Here is an 18,983-nt window from a genome sequence, read left to right on the forward strand (position 1 = left end):
AAAAGTCTTTTTTACATCTAGAAGGCATTAGTTTTTTTCCTTAATTATAATCTGGTGTAACTAGTCCCAATTCCAGCTGTATTTCAGCTCCTGCACTCAAAGACACATTTGCAACATCCTCCCAACACATGTGGGCACAAGATCTGTCACATCAGAAAGGCAGGATGAATTCATCAGTCTGCCAAGTCATACAAGTCCCTTGCCACTTGTTTAGATTTGAATGTACTGCAGCTCAATTCTGAATGTCTTTAAAAATGTCTGAAGCTGTGTATTGTTATGTAGCGTGCAGTGAAACAACATGGAGTGTCTCTTCTGCCATAAGGCTGTCCAGGGAGGTACAGTAAGGTACTGGTTTTGTTACTAGCCAGTTCCCATTTCAAGCCTTAGCCTTCAGCTTTGCCTCTAGCTCTGGGTAACAAGCAGTGAGAAAGCTGCAGGAGCTCCAGAGGCTCAGTCCTTCAGATGGGGTGAAAAACCAAGGGCCTGATGTACAGGAAGTGCAGCCAGCACCCCCTGTTTTCACTAACTTGCTTTAGATACAAGGATCTGCTGGATCATGACTATATGTACAAATTTGCCATATAGGCAGCCTTTCATGTGCTGCTTAAGTTGTTCAAATGTATTGCCTGAAATAAAATTACCCAAAACAACAAGAACATAATGTCCTTGTAGCCATATAAGGCATCACGTCTCAGCGTTTTTTTACGGTGAAAAGCAGGGCCTCTCAACTTCCATTTTAGTCCCTTAAACCCTTTAAACTGGTCATTACACACTTCAGTTTGAGCCTGACGCGGAGTGTATAATTTGACAGAAGCGTCTGCGAGCGAAACGGGAGCAGTTGGGATTGGACCACGGGCTTTGTCACACGGCAGGAGAGTCTGTGGGCTCTCCCAGTCTGGGGTTTCAGAGGAGGTGCTTAGTGATTTACGACACTGTCATTCCGTTGGGCCTTGAGAGCTGCACTCTGAAGGATGCACACCATTTAAAAAAGAGGCTCGCAAAAGGAAGTTCCCAGGCTTAAAATAAGTGTGCGGGTAGACACGTTGCGAAAGCAGCTTGCGATGATGTCCTCTTTAAGCACTGGTGCTCTTTATTCATTTACGAATTTAAGTGAGGACAGGATTTTGTCTTTCATAGCCTGCCGCGTAGAACTGCCTTTTCGTAAAGAAATCAAAACAAAAAGTAATATCTTGCAAATGACCCTAAGTATTTGTAGAGAAATCACACCATATGCCAGAAATGTGTAGGGATGATTGTTCTGCGCCGTTCTTCACAGTACAATAATGAACACTCACATCAAAACAAGTCCTTGCAAGTCATTTCCTTCCCAAAAAAATGTTTTTTTATCTTTAACCAAACCAAATGTGAAATAAAAGTCAAGGAATATTTAGTAAAGACCTTCGAGGTTGTCTGTTGCAGGCTTGCCTGCCTGGTGGCTGCAGTATCAGAGTGAACAGCGCTGCAGGCTGTAACACTTTCTGTTTCCTGGCTTCTGCCGTTGATCAAGGGATTTGTCAAGACCTTCTCATGTGGTCCACACTTGAGCCAGGAACCCCAGAACCCATGGAAGAAAGGAGCCAGAGCCAGTAACAGTGTGAGCTCCAGCTTTGTATTTGCTCTAGGGAAAAGTAACAGTGCCGAGTTGCTCTCATGACAGATTTATAAATGATATCATTCAACGTTATGGTTTATGTGTCCATTAGAATTAAACAGCCATGTTTAATTGCATTCATAAAAATTAACAGTGCAAGTATTGCACCAGATGTCTGTAAAAACAAAAGCAAGCTGATAATAATTACTGACTACAGACAACTAAGACTGAAGAAACTGCATACAGTATGTCAGATTAAATTCAGTCTAATAAACTGCGCTGCTCGTTTCTTGAAATTGTAGCAGATGATATGTCTTGGTAATGTGGAATTACTTGTTTGCAAGACAAGCTCAAGTTGAAGTTTTCTGCAGCAGCAGCCTGACACTTTTTGTTGGAAGCAACCTGCTCATTTTTGGTAGATGAAGACAGTGAATCTGGTTGATATGGGGTTTCCAAAATACCTCTTTTAAACGGGAATTTTATTGTGTAAGAGGTGATAGAGTGAGAGAGACTGGGACACGGAACACACTTGGCAAGAGACTATAGTGCTCAATAAGGTCCTTCACAAGCTCCCAGTGTCTCCAGACAAAAGTCCAAAAGGCAAAGAGCAAACATGTCACTGATTAATTCAGCTTGCAAAGTTCCGTTTCTTTTAAGTTAACAAATTATTCAATCGCCAAGATCTTAAAATAGCTTGATGCAAAGATTTGGTTCTTTTTTTAACATACAAAATGCTTACCTGGACTGACCCTTAAATGTCAAGAGATATTTCTAAAACAGAAACATTGAAACACTGAAGGAGTTACTATGCTGAGTGAGTAGAAGCCACAGTGCTCTGAAAATATCTGATGTGATTGATATTAGTCATAAACTAATGTTATGCAGTGAGAAATGATACAGAAACAGTTTTTTTTTCATTTATATATAGAGTGAAGATACCGTAATAGGTTCTACTGAAATGAGTCTGACTGAAGGTGATTAGTTTCGGTTTCTTTGCACCAATATTGAGTAAATCAGCAGCTTCAGAAGAAGAAAGTAGTGGAAAAATAATAGCAGAACTTCTTGGAAGTTAATTTTATGTTGTAATATATTACATAAGTGAACACAGCTGGACCAGTGCTGCAGTCTGTCATCACTGCTCTCCACCATGTAGCTGGTAAATGGGGTGTTGTGTCCTAGGTGCCTTTTTCAGCTGTACCTCAAGCCTCCCTCCTCTCTCCGAGAACAGTAGTTACTGTCACGTTAGTTAAGAAGAGAAAGTGAGCCTATTTCCGTAAAGGGCAGTTGGAGTATCAGAGTAACTTTATATTCTAAGGGTCATCTGTGTAATGAATACGCCCCTATGCATAACAGTGATCTTGTCCGCCCAGGCTGAGGAAGGTCTTCTTTAGCTCACCCAGCAAGACCCTTGTTGAGTGACGCCAGAGACCCGGGTTCGTGCCCAGGCGATGAGGGACGAACTGGGTTAGGAGCGGCGAGGGCACAAGCTCGGGAACCCGAATCCGTTACAATCTGGCAGGAGCTCGTTCTGGACACATCCAGCACAGCCTCACTTTGTCAGTTCTGGATGTTCATCCACTGGGATCTGTCCTTTGTTTTTGGCCTTGAAATAACTTCCCGGGTCACCATTTTTCAGGATTTAAGTTTTGAAAATCGTGTGAAGAGCCCATAACATAAGACTAATTCCCCCCTGTACGATATTGCTCAAACGGCAGGATCTTTTGGAGAGCATCCAGTATTTGTGTCTGCATGCTCCTCTCCAGTACAACTGTGGTCACCTGCACATGAGTATTCTGTAACCCCAGGTTACAGTCCTCTGATTTAAACTTCCTGGAGAGATAATGAAAGATTATAGTTTGCGGGATGAACATTATCCTCATGTGTAGAAAGCTTGGCAATGGCCGTGTCAAATTGGCAGTCTAGCAGGTGAATACTTTTTTTGAAATGTTTGTGCACCAGGTACAGGGGGTGTGCAGAGATCATTACTAACTCTTCTGCAGTCTTTCTTATTTAGTCCATACCACTCACGTAGTTGTTGGCTGTGTCATAAAAATGTGATTCTTCCAGTGGCTAACTTAGTGCTATTTTCAGATCACACAGCAAGTGAAGAATTTACTGAATGTCACATTTTAAAGATGACTGATATCCATAAATGCAAACTAGGTACAGTTCTTACACATATTGCTCTACAGCAGTAACACACTGTCTGTGTATCTGCACCAGTCGTTTTTTGAGATGATACCTTGCTATCAGATACTAGAAAGAGAAGCTGTCTCCCCTCTCCACCTCCCTTCTGCCGCAGTGAGTAACTCTGAGCATTTTGACTTGCCTTTCTTGCTATTTCAAATCTGAAGAACGCAGAATTCTTGACCAAACCTAATAGACAAAAACAGTTGTACTAATGTAGGCTAGTATTTTGTTTGCTTAAGGAAGTATGTACAGTGCTTTGCAGAAGTCTTTTGTTCTCTTATTACATATACAAACCATTTACATTTTAATATAAGTGAAATACTGTGAATTGAAGTACAGTATGTGTGATATACTAAATAGTACTGCTGCAGTTCTCTTTATATTTGTGAGCTATTTGATCATTAAAGCATATGATCTTTTACAGTATATTTAAAAAGAGAAGGAAAAAACTTATTTAGCTCAATAATTCTTGAGCTGTGTCAAAAAACATAAACGGGGAACGGGATTGCTGTGCATCTTCAGAAATATATTTCATCTTAAGAAATATAAGATGTTCAAAATGAGCCCTGCTGTGAATCTCTTTTGCTCCCTGCTCTTCAGCACCTTCCTTTGCCAACTGCTGCTGTTTTCATCTATTGTCTCATTGTAAGCCATTTTTTCCTTTCTCAACTCTTCCACTCCCTCTTTCCTCCATGTCATCCCTCCACTGCCTCCTTTTCTCCTCCAGAGATCCTCCTCCACCTCACCCTTCTCCGATTCAGACTTCCCCTCCTCACCGAAGGCCACTATGTCCTCTGTTTCCACAATGGTTACCATCCATGTACACAGTAAATACTATATACAGTATATACAGAGCACGTGGTATGACCATATGGCATAGCCTCATTGTTTGTTTAAGTGGTGGTCATCAGAAATACCTCTATTAGACTGGCCCAGGGCAGACATTACTGCTCTGTTCAGCGTTTGTCTAGATATAGGCTTCAAGCAGTCAGACACGCCAGTAGTTTCAGTTTATCTGGCAAAACTGTTAATCTCACTGAATCAGTAACAAGATGCTACCCTTTCTGACACAGTGGATTATCTTGGACATGAGTGAAAAAGGTCTGTAGTGCATATTTAGAGCTCGTATGCAGATGCTGGTCAGTGTTTAAAGATGTCAGTTTAAACCCTCTAATCCTCGCAGGGCAGAGGCAGTTTTCTCTCCTCAAGCTTTTTTACTTCTCTTATTTATGTTTCTAGTTCCCTGTTGAACTCTTCCCTTTGCTTGTAATTTCTTTGTAGTTGCTTTTATTAATGGTGGAAACAACACAGCAGGAAGAAATCTAAAGAACATTAAAATGTCAAGTATTTTTGGCAAAGCCAGCAAATTGTCCTCAGAAATTGACATACTGTATTCAATAAAAATGCCTGTTACAGTAACAAAGCTTGAAATCTTTTAGTTTTTAGTTTATTGTGTTTTATGTGAACTCTGTAGTCAGTTAAAGACTAATTCCTCTGTCCCCACCCCAAGAGAGTAAAAAAAAACAGTTTCCCAGTCATTACCAATGTCAAATGCTGGCTTAATACCTGCAAGGATTGTGTAGTTTTGGCCCATAAAATGTGAGATAACTGTTGGCTATTTACTCAGCTTCACATTCATGAATAGCAATTTCCAAAAATCTTTTCCCAGCCAATGTTTTTTCCAAAAGTACTGCAGCTTATTCTTTAAGGAATTAAAAATAGGTGTTTTCATACAGTATGTATAATTACCAAGCTTTGGTAAAAATATCATGTTCATTCCCCAAATACAGCTCTCCACTGCACTGAAGGAAACTCTCACTGTCCTGCTTAAATTAAATAACTGAAATTCGGTCTCTTGAACAGACCCATGTTCAGTCTGAACATGTCAAATTCTTCCATTTCTAGGAATCCACTCATTTATGAGGTTTTAAGCTTTAAAGTGCTCTACCCAAATTGCAGTATAATCAATTATTCCAGAAAATATGCAAAGATAAGTGAATGCAACTCTTCAGGGCATTCATGACTGGTGTGTGACCTCTTTGCTTAAATTGAGCTTGACATATTTTCCACTCTCCCATACAGTTTAGTAATGAAGGATTGTGGAAGGTTGTTCCAAATATACTGTAACTATAACTAGATAAAGTAGAGACAGGTGGCCATATAAGCCATACTGCCTGCTTTACTGTAGCTGCTCTACACTGCCCACCTTCCAGCAAGCTCCCACTGATTACTGGCTGAAACGTGGACTTTCTTCCAGGCTTGGTCATCCCATTCTTTCGTTTCTGCTGCCTGTTTCAGCCTTTTTTTCTCTTTCTTGCCCCTTCTCAGCAAAGGATTCCAAGCGGCTCCATGTGCACTTTGCCCATAGGTATACGGAGGTGAAGCCTGTTGGTCTTGAAGATATGCTGAGGCCTGTTCTTGCAGTGCGATCATCCACCAGATTATTGCTGGGCTGTTGCAGGTCATGTGGGGAATTTCCACTAAGGAATTTTCCATAAACTTTGGAGAGTTTTTTTTTTGCTCTACCATGTCTGTTGTCCACAGTGCGAATTTCACTGATCATTTACAGGGCCTCATCTACTGTACAGTATGGCCCAGGGTGAAACGTGAAGTCAGGCTGTAGTCTGTCTGTAAGAGTGGCCTTCTTTCCATGAAGCATTGCTTTGGACCCAACTTGTCACGTGTGATGTCCTTCCCAGGAGTGCTGTTGTTCACCGCAAGTTTCATCTCTCAGGCTATACTTACGTAAGCCTTGTGCTGGTTTGGCACAAACAGGTTGGCTGTTGGCCAGATGTGCCATCTCCCCATGGCACTAGGCAACAGTAGGCAACATTTCATTTTTACACTTATCATTCGATCATGTGTAATTATTGCCATGTGAACTACAGTATTTCCAGTACACTATATATCACAATACTATAGGTACTATAATCTTTATACTATAATGTTCCTTTTGGTTTGAATGCTGCATAATATAATCCATTTGTGAACTTGCGACCTCCTTAAGCACCTTTGGATGACAGGAGCACAAAGAATATGGATCTTAGGATATCCCTCATATTTTTCCATTATGTCTCGAGACCACAGTGGAGTGGTGGTTAGGAGCTCCTGCCCTGTGGGAGCTGTGCTGGTGTATCTTGGCGAATATGCTTCACTTGGGTTGCTCCAGTCCCAGGCCGTGTTGTTTAATTGGGTAACCCTCTAGGTGTTAGTTGCACATGAGAATTTGTTCTCAGTTGCTTTATCTGACAGATTAAACAAAGCCTTTTGAAGTCTGATATGTGTTTTTCTTGTTTTATCTGTTTTGAGTATCAAAGCCCCTCTGTACATCTGATCTTATTGCTATAAAGGGCTGTTTGGCCCTTTATGTCATTGTTAAAAGAGAAGGAAGACTCCTCTTAAGATAGACCTCCGAAATGGTTTTATGAAATGTCCACCTGTATTGTGTGAAACGTCTGCAGTTCAATTACCGTTTTGAATTGCTTTGAAAAAGCTGTCTGCTTGACGTATGCTGCACATGTTATTTTTGTAAGTGTTCAGCTCCTTGACCACATTACAGTCATCTTTGGGCGAGTGGGTGAAGATAAACAGATGACGAAAAGTATCGGTTACTCATAGGTAAACTTGTCATATTGGTTCAAGCATCTAATAACAGATGGAATAAATGTAGCACAAGCATGAGGTGTGTAAATAAGGTTCTGAGTAGCTGAAAGGCATGTCTCTTTACCTTTTTCTTCTTCACATTGATGTCATTGTTCCTGGTGTCACTTTAAACTAGTAATGAAATAATGTGCTCCCCATCCAGCCAATGCCTCAATTAAAAAAGAGAATCTGATTAATTTTTGTTCCTGGTGCTCTCTGGAAAGCATTTGATAAGCTGTATAAAAAAAGATAAGGGAGAATAAAGCATCCTTATTATTACTGAAGTGAAGAAACTGGGGACAATGGAATTTGAGTTCTAAAATCATTTCTTTGTTACATTAAAAGAAGGTGGATAATTTATTATCTGCTGTAGTCAATTTCCCTTGTGTGTATAAGTTATTTCTGTTATTCTCAGTTCTTATCTTTGCCATCTTCTTTCATGTTGGCAGAGGAAATTTGGGTTGCTGGTCTTTTTCTCTCTAACAATTAAAAATAGCTTTGCCTTCTCCTTAAAGTAAGACTTGACCATTTGTCATCATATTCTTATCAAGGAAAGAAGAGTAAAGGAGAAAATAATGTTTTCTCTACCACCATTCAAATAAGAGTTTTCTTCATACTTAGGAAGAATACTGCTCCTTAAGTTCCAGTTATAACTTACTAAAATGTTTTGGGAGCATGGGGGGTAGTTCAGTTTCTTTGCAAACTTCTCCCATTTGATGCTACAGATGCTGCTTTTCTTCAAAATTCATGTGTATTTTCCTTTTTCATTGCCTTGCTAATGACAGAGTTTTCGGTCCGAAGTGAAACAAGATGTTTGCTCAACACTAATGCTACAGTGCAAAAATGGAAACCTAGTTTGTTTGATAAGGCTTATTGGTAAACCAATGTGCTATGTTTCTAATTTTAAGCTAACAATTCACATGTGTAAATTTTGAGCCCCCTCAGCAAATTATAAATGTCGGCTTTCCATGAATTAATTGAATTATTAAAGGCTTTCAGATTCTACATAAAATCTATTTGTGTAGTTCCACTCAGCTCATCAAACTATTCCTTTATGGGGTTATACATGGTGTTAAGGGTTTTCCTACAAATACACCAACACTGGAACCAGAATATTTTATATGTTTTACCTCAAATTTGTTTCTTCACTTAACTTAAACATGTGCTGTCTCTCCTTCACTAATGTAGGGTCATTTTTACCAGTGCTGTCCGTGCAGTTTAAGTGTCTTGAATCTCTGGTATGGCAGTTCTCTTGAATAACGTGTCATGACATTTGTCCAGTTTTCCACCCCAAACTCATCCCAAGAGAGGCTACTGCCTGGGAACTCTTTTTAGGAAGTGCCTATTTTTACTTAGCTGTGTTTTCCCAGAGATTCCTTCTTAACTTCTCCAAATTTGGCATAACGCCTGTTCTTCTGATCTTTGCACAGCTGTATTAAGAAGCAGTTGTGCCAGTTGTACTCAAAAGCGATAAGCATATAAGTTAACAAACTGTTAAATAAAGAACAAATATCCTTACGCTGTAAACCTGCAACATATACACAATATATTTTGTCTCTTTTTTTTCTGCGTATCTTTTAACAGATGCATCCAACTTGTGACTTCCTTGTAATGGCAGCTTGTTCATTCAATAAAACCCACAAGCAACTCTGTTTGTCACACTTAATTTAAGTGTCTTGGCTTTTATCGAGTTTTATCAAAAGAGCATCAAACGGTAACAAAAAGTTACGTAAAGTTCATACGTACTGTACAATTTAGTGTTGCAAAGATCTCAGAGCAAAGTGTCTCTCTTTCCTTCATCGAACCACTATAGAGCTTTGTTAGGTCTCAGAGCTGAATGCATCTTCTTTCATGGTGAGGCAACAAAGTGATACATGCTGCATGCTTGTCTTTCTAGGGAGAGCACATCTCGCCTTGATTATTTTGGGTCCGTGGAGTGCAGAAAGGGTGGGGCTCCCGGTGGATGTAGAAAGACTTCCAAGCCTTGGTGTCACCCAGGAATCATCCCCAGCAAAGCAACCCTCGGAGACGGCGAGATCCTGAGAACTTGGCCAGTCATCTTGTGAGGTATGAAAAGAACGCTTCGAAGAGGAAGTAGTGGTTTGTGAGTCAGCATACATGAGCAATTATGTTCCATTTAGCTCTCAACTGTTTTTTTTTGTCTTAGTCATTTGGATAGCTAGAGCCCGGGAGGGAAAGACTGTGTGGGACATTGTTCAACATGTGTGGGAAATGAGTGTGTTTTAGTCACTATGAATTGAAACTAGTGAGGGACAGACCTCCAACCAGTCCTTTTTTCTTATATGCGTTTCTTCTAAAGTAAAAACGAAGATCAAGGACATTTGGTAAGCATTATTTCATTTGGTTTTGTTTACATAACGGTTGATATTCCCCTGGTTATGAAGGGGGTATGTGGTTTTGTTTGTAAGCTCAAATTGGATACTAAATTTTCTGGAAACTGCTTGCAGAGAGATGGGGGTGCGTCTTTTTCCGAGAGGTTTTAGGATAACAGGAACGTTGGCAAGATAGCTCCAAATACTATGTGAAAAGTAGTCAGGAATAACGCATAACAGCAGGCTCTTTGACTTAATTTAATGCTTGTCGCGTGGTAATTTGGCCATGTCACAAGTCAGATATACTGTGTAGTTTTACGATGCAATGCTGTGATAGGCCAAATAAGTTTTATATCAATAAATACAGTATATTTCACAGCGTGAGATAAAGAAGTGGCATACCCTGCATGTGTGTGGCTGTATCCCCAGCCTGTACCTTTTGGTTTGTTCGGTTTGGGTCAGTTGTCAGTTGTCAGCATAGCAAGGTTTTGCAGAGCAGAGTGAAGGTATTTATAAGATAGCTTTCCATTATTGTTTTCACTGCAGGGTTTTCTTTTTAATTGAAAAAATTACCTCCTTTCTTTACCTGCTTTCTTTACTGTAAGCGTTTTCAGAAAGAATATCTTCCTTATACAATGTCAGGGCTATGTGAAATGTATGTAGCGTGTTAAGGCTTGTATGTAGTGAAAATCTCATTAGCCGTGTTTTTAAACATTTCGAGATCATGACCACCATTCAGTTTGTGTGTTAATACTGTAGGTAGAATCTTGCTTTTATACTTCCACATTCATAATAGGTATCGTAATCCAGATTACACGCTAAACAGTGAGTCTTTTCAGGATTATGTCAGCATATGTAATTCACTTCAGGAGCTCAATATTCAAGATAATGAGTAAAAGTCATAGAAATTCTTTAGTTTTGATTAGATAAAGCTTTGTCAAAAGGTGTGGTATCAGATATGACAGTAGTGTGCAATCATTTTGGCCTCTTAGCATTGCAAGGTCATTCTTGTTATGACTGTTTCTACTGCTATTATTAGAAAAACAGATTATTTTCAAATGAATGGTAAGCAGTTTCTTTCATTGTATTAAATTATAAATAATACTTTTAAATGTGTGTTTGCAGATATTTATTGCACTGAGTTATTCAGCCTGTTTTGACACTGCCTCTCCTACCAATACAGGGGAGAATGAGCCATTTCTTTTAAGCATGTGCCATCAGGCTGCTTGTGTCTTTACACACTGTAGACGGAGACAGGAAGCTTCACGTGCTACTCAGAGGATGGGAGTGTCTTTTGTGCTGATAAATCCTCAGTCTTGTGTGTGGCGTGGCGTGGCGTGGCTATTCTTGGGAGTGGCCTTTGCAGCTGGGGACGATTCTTACTTGACTGCCTTCACCCAACCTCATTTGGGCAGTACTAGGCCCAGATAAATCTGAAGCTGAAAAGATCATTGGAGCCTCCCTCCCTTCCATTTCTGTCACTCATCACAAACGCTGTGTACACAGGGCCTCCAGTATAGTAGATGACCCCTCCCACCCCTCCCATAAACTCTTTGCCGTCCTACCATCTGGAAAAAGATATCGCAGTGTACGGGCCAGCTCCACCAGACTCTGGAACTGCTTCTTCCCGCAGGCTGTCAGGCTCCTCAACACCCTGGAATCTACTTGCATCCACTCCAATTCCAGAAACAGAGTTTAAATCCCCTCAGTGTGTTGTGTATATTGTATTATATATTAGCCTTAGTAATTTGCACTATCTGCACTTTGCACTATGTGTATCCTGTCTACAATGTCTATGTCAGTGTCCTGTCTGTATTTGCACCGTGGACCAGGAGGAATTATATTTCATTCCACTGTATACTTGTATATGGCTGGAATGACAAACGTGAACTTGAACTTGAAATCTTTCTGGGCAGTTCAAGCCTGTGAGCTGAACTGCCCGCAACATGAGGGAGCCTTGAAACTGCAGCTGCACTGTATTTAGATATTCCGCGTTTCAGATCCGATTCCTGGACGTTTAAATAAGCTGGTTCAACTCTGCATTCTGTCTACCCATTGCACCTCTGTGTGCAGCTGTTGGTTCAGTAAGGAAGGAAGTGTGAAGTACTGGGGATGGGGTAGGTGGTGCTGTTGAAGGATGCCATGCTGGTATAGGTTGCTCTTCTTGTTAGTGAAGGCCTTTGACCCTCTCGACATTTATTTGAAAGAGGGGGCAGTCCTAAATTGAACTTGAATGTATAATTGTTCAACTATGACAGGAAATTCCATCCATTTGTGTGTTTTCCTTGGTTTTTGTTTTCTTTGGCTTTCAGAACACTGTCTTGGTCTGAATTCATCCTGCATACAGTGCGTTACAGTACAGTACATATACAGTACCACATGGGCTTTTGAATTAGATCATGGAGGTTATGACAGATTTTCACAGTCGCTCTCTGTGGCTCTTCCTGTGTTTAAATTGCCGCATAAATACAGATTTAAGCGCAATGAATATCTCTAAATTATGTGGAACGCACATAAGTAAAAGGTGATATTGTTTAAGTCTGAACAACAAAACTTCGTGGGGTTATTTGCATTGTTTTTTTTCAATAAATACAAAAAAGGGACTGACTTCTTGGTAAAAATGTATTTCTTCTGAGAACCCAGTGCAAAATTAAGGTCTCTGTGCTGTCCCCATTGCTTTTCACATTATACACTAATGATTGTGTAAGCCACTATGAAAACTGTTTGATTATTAATCGGATGATGTTACCTTGATTCGACTTTGAATGATGACCACAACAATTACAGGAGATACATATTTTTTTGTAACTGGTATCAGGATAGGTCCCTGTTTTTTAACACAAACAAAACACAGGAAATGATAATTGATTTTAGAAAGAAGTTTTCTCTCCATATGATCCTTTAACTGTTAATGGAACTGTTACTGAAACAGTACATTGATATAAATATACACTATTGACACTGTTATCGAGTGTTAATTGCCTTGGACTACCATTATGGAGGCAAGATATTTGAAGACACAAATACGTTAACAAATACGTTAAAGTACCATATGGACTTTTAATGTAGAAAGCGCAATGTTGATACTTTTTTATTCAGAGCATTCTAACCTTTTGTGTTCAGACCTGGGGAGGTGCCTTGTCATTGTAGAACAAAAACTAAACTGAGCAAAGTTATCAGAACCAGTGGCAGGATTACCAGCGTATCCTTGGACTCAACATGTCTAACCGAGCAACATCAAATCTTAGATGACCACTCTCAACCAATCTTTTCAGAATATCCTCTGGGAGGTACTAGATCCCCTCTATAAAGACTCAGAGAGCATGTATTTCTTTTATACCTAAAAGCATTCATTTGTTGAACAATGAAAAAGTTGTTTGCAAGATCTTATTGTTGTTGTAGATTCTTGGAAAAGGTCATTGGCTGTTTTTTTAATCTTATGGTACTGGAAGAGTTCTGATTGGGCTGTGCATATTTTTGAATACTGTTTTGTATTATGGTATTACACTGTTGTTGTATTGTATTATTGTCTTATACCTGTATGTTATATGTTTATGAGCTCTTGATGGGGAACACAAATTCCCTTAAGGACAATAAAGGTTAATCCACTCCAAAGTTAGTTATTCATTGCAGTGTCAATTCGTGTCACCAAAATGTGTTCATTGTGGAAGAAATACAAATTGGAGAGGGTGGGATTGCTCATTATGGCAGGGCAAAGGCACTTTGTAGTTTAAAACTTGTGCTACAGCTCACACACTTTATACAGATCTTCTTTCAGATAGGTTGTCTGATAACTGTGGTAGAAAATATTGGCTTAGCCCTCTGTGTCACATGTGTCTGAGTCTGTGAGATACTGTATATGCCAGAAGAGGTGCACAAAAGATCAGTTGGTGCAGATTAACGTGAGTGCTAGGAGGATGTAAAGACAACAGAAGGAGTATACTGTGGCATGTGACACATGTCCAGGCTCTTGTGGAATGCAATTAAATAAAGAGGAGAGCATACTGAACCTGTTCTGAAACAGGCCATCGATTTCCAGAATAATGCACTGGTATCAAATTAATAAAATGATCAGATTGACTCAGCATAAGCACGTGTTGTGGTCTGAGTAAGAAAGAATTGCTCTGTAGCAGCATAAGCAGATGGAAGTCATGTCCGTCGTTGGTCTCTACCAGTTTTAGTTTTTGCATTTGCTAGATATTACCGAGGTGCTGAGGACTATACTGTATATGGGCTTGTTGAAAGGCAGACGACACAATATCGTTATATCTCTTATATCTCAGTTCTGTGGCTGTGTGGCATAGTGGTGTCGCTGCAGTCGAAACGAAACGTCAGGCTCTAATGGAGTCTGGGGGTAAAAAATTAAAAAGGAACAAGTGTGTTAAAGTTGCCACGTTTGACCAGAAATTAGCCAGTTGATCGAGCTGATGAGTAAAGAAGGTTTGTTTATCAGAGTATTATGAAAGTTTACTGCAGTAAATTGGCATGGTGTTTTAATTGCACTTTCCATGTGTGTTCCCCATGGTTTCCTATTGTTATTGTAGTGTGATACTAAGTATTATCATACTGATACAAGTCTTCAGAATCCTCAATTCAACATTGAGACACTAACCAGAGGACACAGGTGGAATCTCTATGGGAGTGCATTAAAAAGCTAGCAAAAGGGGGTACTTCTTTATGGAAGAGTTGTACGAGTATGGAACAAGCAGTTATGCTGTTACCCTGGTTTCAGCTACCCTGATACCTTGGGTTTTTGGGTGGAATGGCTGGATGAGATCCTCTGATCAATGAACTGTTAACTACGTTGAACTTGTCACCACTTTAAGGAGCTTTTACCCTTATTTTACTGGGATTTACTGCGCTGCACTGTGCTTTTACCATGATTGCACTGGCCTTTACTGGACTGGACTTTAGTTATATTGTGATTTCATTGGGCTTTACTGCACTGCACTGTACTGTGCTTGTACCCTAATGCCATTGGGCTTTATTGCAGTGTACTGTGCTTTTATCATTATTTCACTGGGCTACATTGCACTGTGCTGTGCTTCTATCCTGCAATCACTGGGCTTTACTGCTCTGTACTGTGCTACCACACTGAATGTACTGGGCTTTACCACACTTCACTGTGCCTTTACCCTGATTTCACTGGGCTTTACTGTGCCTTTTAGCCTGCTTTCACTGTGAATGGCATCCAACAGTAAGCTTTTAGGACGCTAGATTACACTACTTTACAAAGTGATTAGTTACTCTAAATCAGGACCAGTAATTTATAAACCAGGTGATATAGCTTCTTGAAGTCTGAGAGTGTCTGCTCTGTCTTGGGGTGCCACCTCAGCACTGAACCATGTGGCATCAGTCACAGTCTGTGTGAAAGACCATATCCTGGTGGTATAGTCAGTACCCCACGCGCCTAGTTCTGGTTAACCCAGTTACAGTAAATGTTGACAGTTATAGAAGGTCTTCTTCAAACTGCAGGCGATTTTAGTAATGACTTTCTGTGGAAACTGAGTGTGGTACACACCCCGCCCCGAGCTGCTGTATCTGTTCATTACAGTCAGCACAGGGCTGCGTGGGCAACTTGTCTAAAATGAGTCAGCACAGTCCCCACATGCTCTGTTGCTAGGCAGAAAAAATGCATCTGTTATCAGCTTAGGTTTATCACTGCCAGCCTCCAGTCTCCCCCCCCAAAAAAAGAAAATAGCTGAAGTGGGCAGATGACTCTGAATTAAGATTCTGGTCCATGAGGTACCATAAATAAATATGGCAAAGAATTCTGTGATGTGGCATTCCAGGGAAGCGAACATTTTGTTTTGCAGATTGTAACCAATCAGCTGCAAATCTGAGCCATTTTCACCACAGTGTGTTTAATTTTCATTCATTTCAAAGCGGCCGCCCGAGATTAGCTTTCTAACGTTTGAGAAAGAAAAGATGAGAAGAAGTGGGTAAGTGAGTTTGGTGGCACTTGTTCTTTCCCGGGACTGAAAGCTCTCGACACTGGCTGGAAAGGACTGCCGTCTGCTGTGATCTGGGCTTGTTTCAGTGGGGTCTTGGTTGTTGCCAATCTGGCGGAAGTCTGAGTTGCACTTTTGCAGATGAGCAGCAAGTTCTTTGCAATTTGAGGGCTGCAGGATTTTTGTTGTATTGGAGTGAGTTCTGCCATTAAGCTGCACTGTGTGCTGTGACTCCTTGAGCAACAGACATATTGATTTCTTTTGTAAAAGAAAAAACAATTTCCTATGTGAGAGGTTTTTAATGGTGTTTCATGCACTTAAATTTCAGTTTCTTAAACACTTCGGGATGAGACCCTTTTAAAAATGATCGAGTAGCGGAAGTTAGTTCAGTGTTTTTAGTTTTACGCTCTTCTTCCTCAGATAAGTCTTGTATTTCTCAGAAGAACCGAAGCACTGCGTACCAATTTCTTTCTACGTTAGTGTTGCCAAACTGTTAATTTGGTGGTGTAAGGATATGATTCACTGATAATGGCGGAATGACGTGAAGATTGCTGTGTATACAATATGTTTATATGTCAAGTCAAATTGTGTTGTCAGCTCAAAAACATAGGAGGGGATCATTTTGACTTGACTTGTTTTCATGCTGAGGTTATTGCTTTTGAATTTCTGCTTGATGGACATTATCCTTTGCTGAAGAAAGGGGCTACACATCTAGAGCATAGACAGGCAGCTCCAGTCTTCCAGTACCAGGTTCCTGCACATCTAGAAGTGCCTTTCAGTTAACATCCGATTGAGACATGGAAAGCATAATTTATTTGTTAAGGTCTAAGGTGGAGAAGTGGTTAGGTTTCGACTTGGGAGTGGGAAGATTTGGGGTTCAAAGTCCAGGAGACACAGCCAAATTATTCCAGAAAAATACCTAGCTGTATAAATGGGTGGAAAAATAAGTTGCTTTGGATACAAATATCAGCCAAATAAATTGGCAGTAGTTAGCTTTGTAAAAGAATAAATGAAAAGCAGGACCAAGTCATGTAAACTACCCATCTATTCTAGATGTACAGCAGTATTTTTCCCTCGTGGAGACAAGCACTTTAAACTCTAGATTAAAAGGTCAGCCATTGGAGACAGCTAACCTTCAAGAAGAAGAGCAATTTATGATAACTGGGATAGAAATAAAGACTCCCATTGCAACATAGTGTGATCCTCTTTCAGGTTGTCTCCTATCTATCTCTAATTGAAACAAAACACTGTTTTAATGAGGGGTGTGTCTTTGGCCATGATTAACTTAAGTTAGGTTCTTGTTACAAAAGGTAAATCAATTCTCTTGCTGAATAAAAAACAAGGCTACTGTATATTGTGCTTAATCACAAATTCATATTACACTTACACCTAGATGTAGCCAAGTATGTAGCTTAAACAATAAGATATCAAGCCAAGTATTTTTCAGTTTCAGCTTCAGTTTTGTGTTTTTCGACCAACAGCAAGTTCAAATGCTCTAAAAGATCCACTCATCCCATTTTCTCCAGTTCGAGGTTACAGGGCAGCTAACAGCTAGGCACTAACCCTAGCCCTGGACAGCTAGTCCGTCACAGGCTGCACACAAACACATACACACTCGCACCAAGGCCAGTTTTCCCAGAAGCCATTTCACTTACCCAAATGTCTTTGGACTGTGGGAGAAAATTAGAGCCCTCAGTGAAAACCCACATGAACACAGTGACAACATGCAAACTAATCACATAGCACTCTAGGTCCAGAATTGAACCCAGGGCCCCAGCACTGCAAGGCAGTAATACTAACCACTGCACCACCCTGTATGTCTTCATGCACATGAACATTAACAGTCGGGCAAGTTCAGTGTGACGCGGCTGGTATACCAGGTACTGCTGGAAAAACCCCACAACAGACAACAGTTACTCCTAGTAAGAGTGGGATCCATGCACTACTTGAAACCTTTAAGGGCTCAGGAAGACTGAATAATTGTTGAACAACAGCACCGCTGGAATATGGATATTACAGAATTTACACACATGCACAGTCTGAGATTACAGTGCAGCACGGCGTTGGTGAGGGAAATTTGCTTGAATTGTCTGCTCTAATAGAGGATAGGCTATCTTACTGCTGCAGATTCCAATGACAAAATTAAGATCCTGTTGTACATTCTTAAGAAACCAAGTTAAGTGAGAAAAGAAATCTGATTTCTGTGGCCAGTAAAGGTGTAATAGAAGAGCTGAAGTAAATTAATAGCTGTCCTTAAGAACGGAACTGATCATTTTTATGATTTGCTGCTGTTTAGTTGTGTTTTTTTTACATTGAAGTGATTAGGAAAGAGAGAATACCATGATCATTGAGCTTCAGACTTTACCTTAATTATTTACTGTCTCAGTTAAATATTTTGGTGAATTGATTTTATCACTTTTGTAATGACTAATTTATTTTAGACATTTTTGTACTTAAGTTTTAAATTTGGACATTTAACCGGAATTCATTTGGAAAGCCTTAACAGTTAGAGTTGAACTCAACAGTGGTACTGCTAATTTTATTTTGAATGTTCAGGCATATGTCTTGCTTTTATGTGAAAATCACTGTAGATTATAAGAAAGTTTTTTGAAAACAGGCAGAGATTCCTAAACCATTGTGATGTGTGTGAAGTTTACCAGTTTATCTGTATTGTACCACTCTCTTCTTAATTTATATTTCGTTTCTGTTATAGTTAGTAAATTAGTTACGTTTGCCTATCGTACTAAATTTGGTATGATAACAAAATATGAGGGTTTGCATACACAGCAAATTAAATTTAAAAAGATTTAGATAAAATTCAAGATTGACCAAGTGCAGAGGGTTTTATGAAGGTGGAAAAAATCTAAACTCTAAATACAAAACCTAGTTAGAAGCTAGGGGACTAGAAGAGGGTACTTAAGAAAAAGACTTAGGTGTTTGTCGATATCACATACTGTACATCTTCTTGACAATGTGGAGAAACAGTTAACAAGGTGAATAATATTAGAATATATAGATGAAAGCATATTATTTAAACAAAGGCGTATTATGTTAAAATTGTGCATCACCTTATTTAGAATATTGTGTACCATTTTGGTCACCATAATACCAGAAAAGGTATTGCTGCTCTAGAATCCATCAAAATACGAGCAATCAGATACACTCCAAGGGAATGTCCTACACTGACAGGATGAAAGACCTGACGCTTCTTAGTCTTGAAAAGAGCAGGTTGCCAGGAGACCTGGTTCAAGTTTTCAAAATCCTCAAGGGCACTGA

The 18,983-nt window shown here is 39.8% G+C and overlaps 1 long non-coding RNA gene across 1 annotated transcript in view; it reads left to right on the forward strand.

The window, feature by feature from the left end:
* Positions 1–18,983, forward strand: part of LOC148819902 (uncharacterized) — a 73,685-nt gene that overhangs the window by 28,318 nt on the left and 26,384 nt on the right. Inside the window, exon 4 of the long non-coding RNA XR_016094190.1 lies at positions 9,321–9,490. This is a non-coding gene — a long non-coding RNA (uncharacterized LOC148819902). The remainder of the gene's footprint in view (positions 1–9,320; positions 9,491–18,983) is intronic.

This window comes from Atractosteus spatula, chromosome 15 (genome assembly GCF_055471065.1).
Source record: "Atractosteus spatula isolate fAtrSpa1 chromosome 15, fAtrSpa1.hap1, whole genome shotgun sequence".
NCBI classification, from domain to species: Eukaryota; Metazoa; Chordata; class Actinopteri; order Semionotiformes; family Lepisosteidae; genus Atractosteus; species Atractosteus spatula.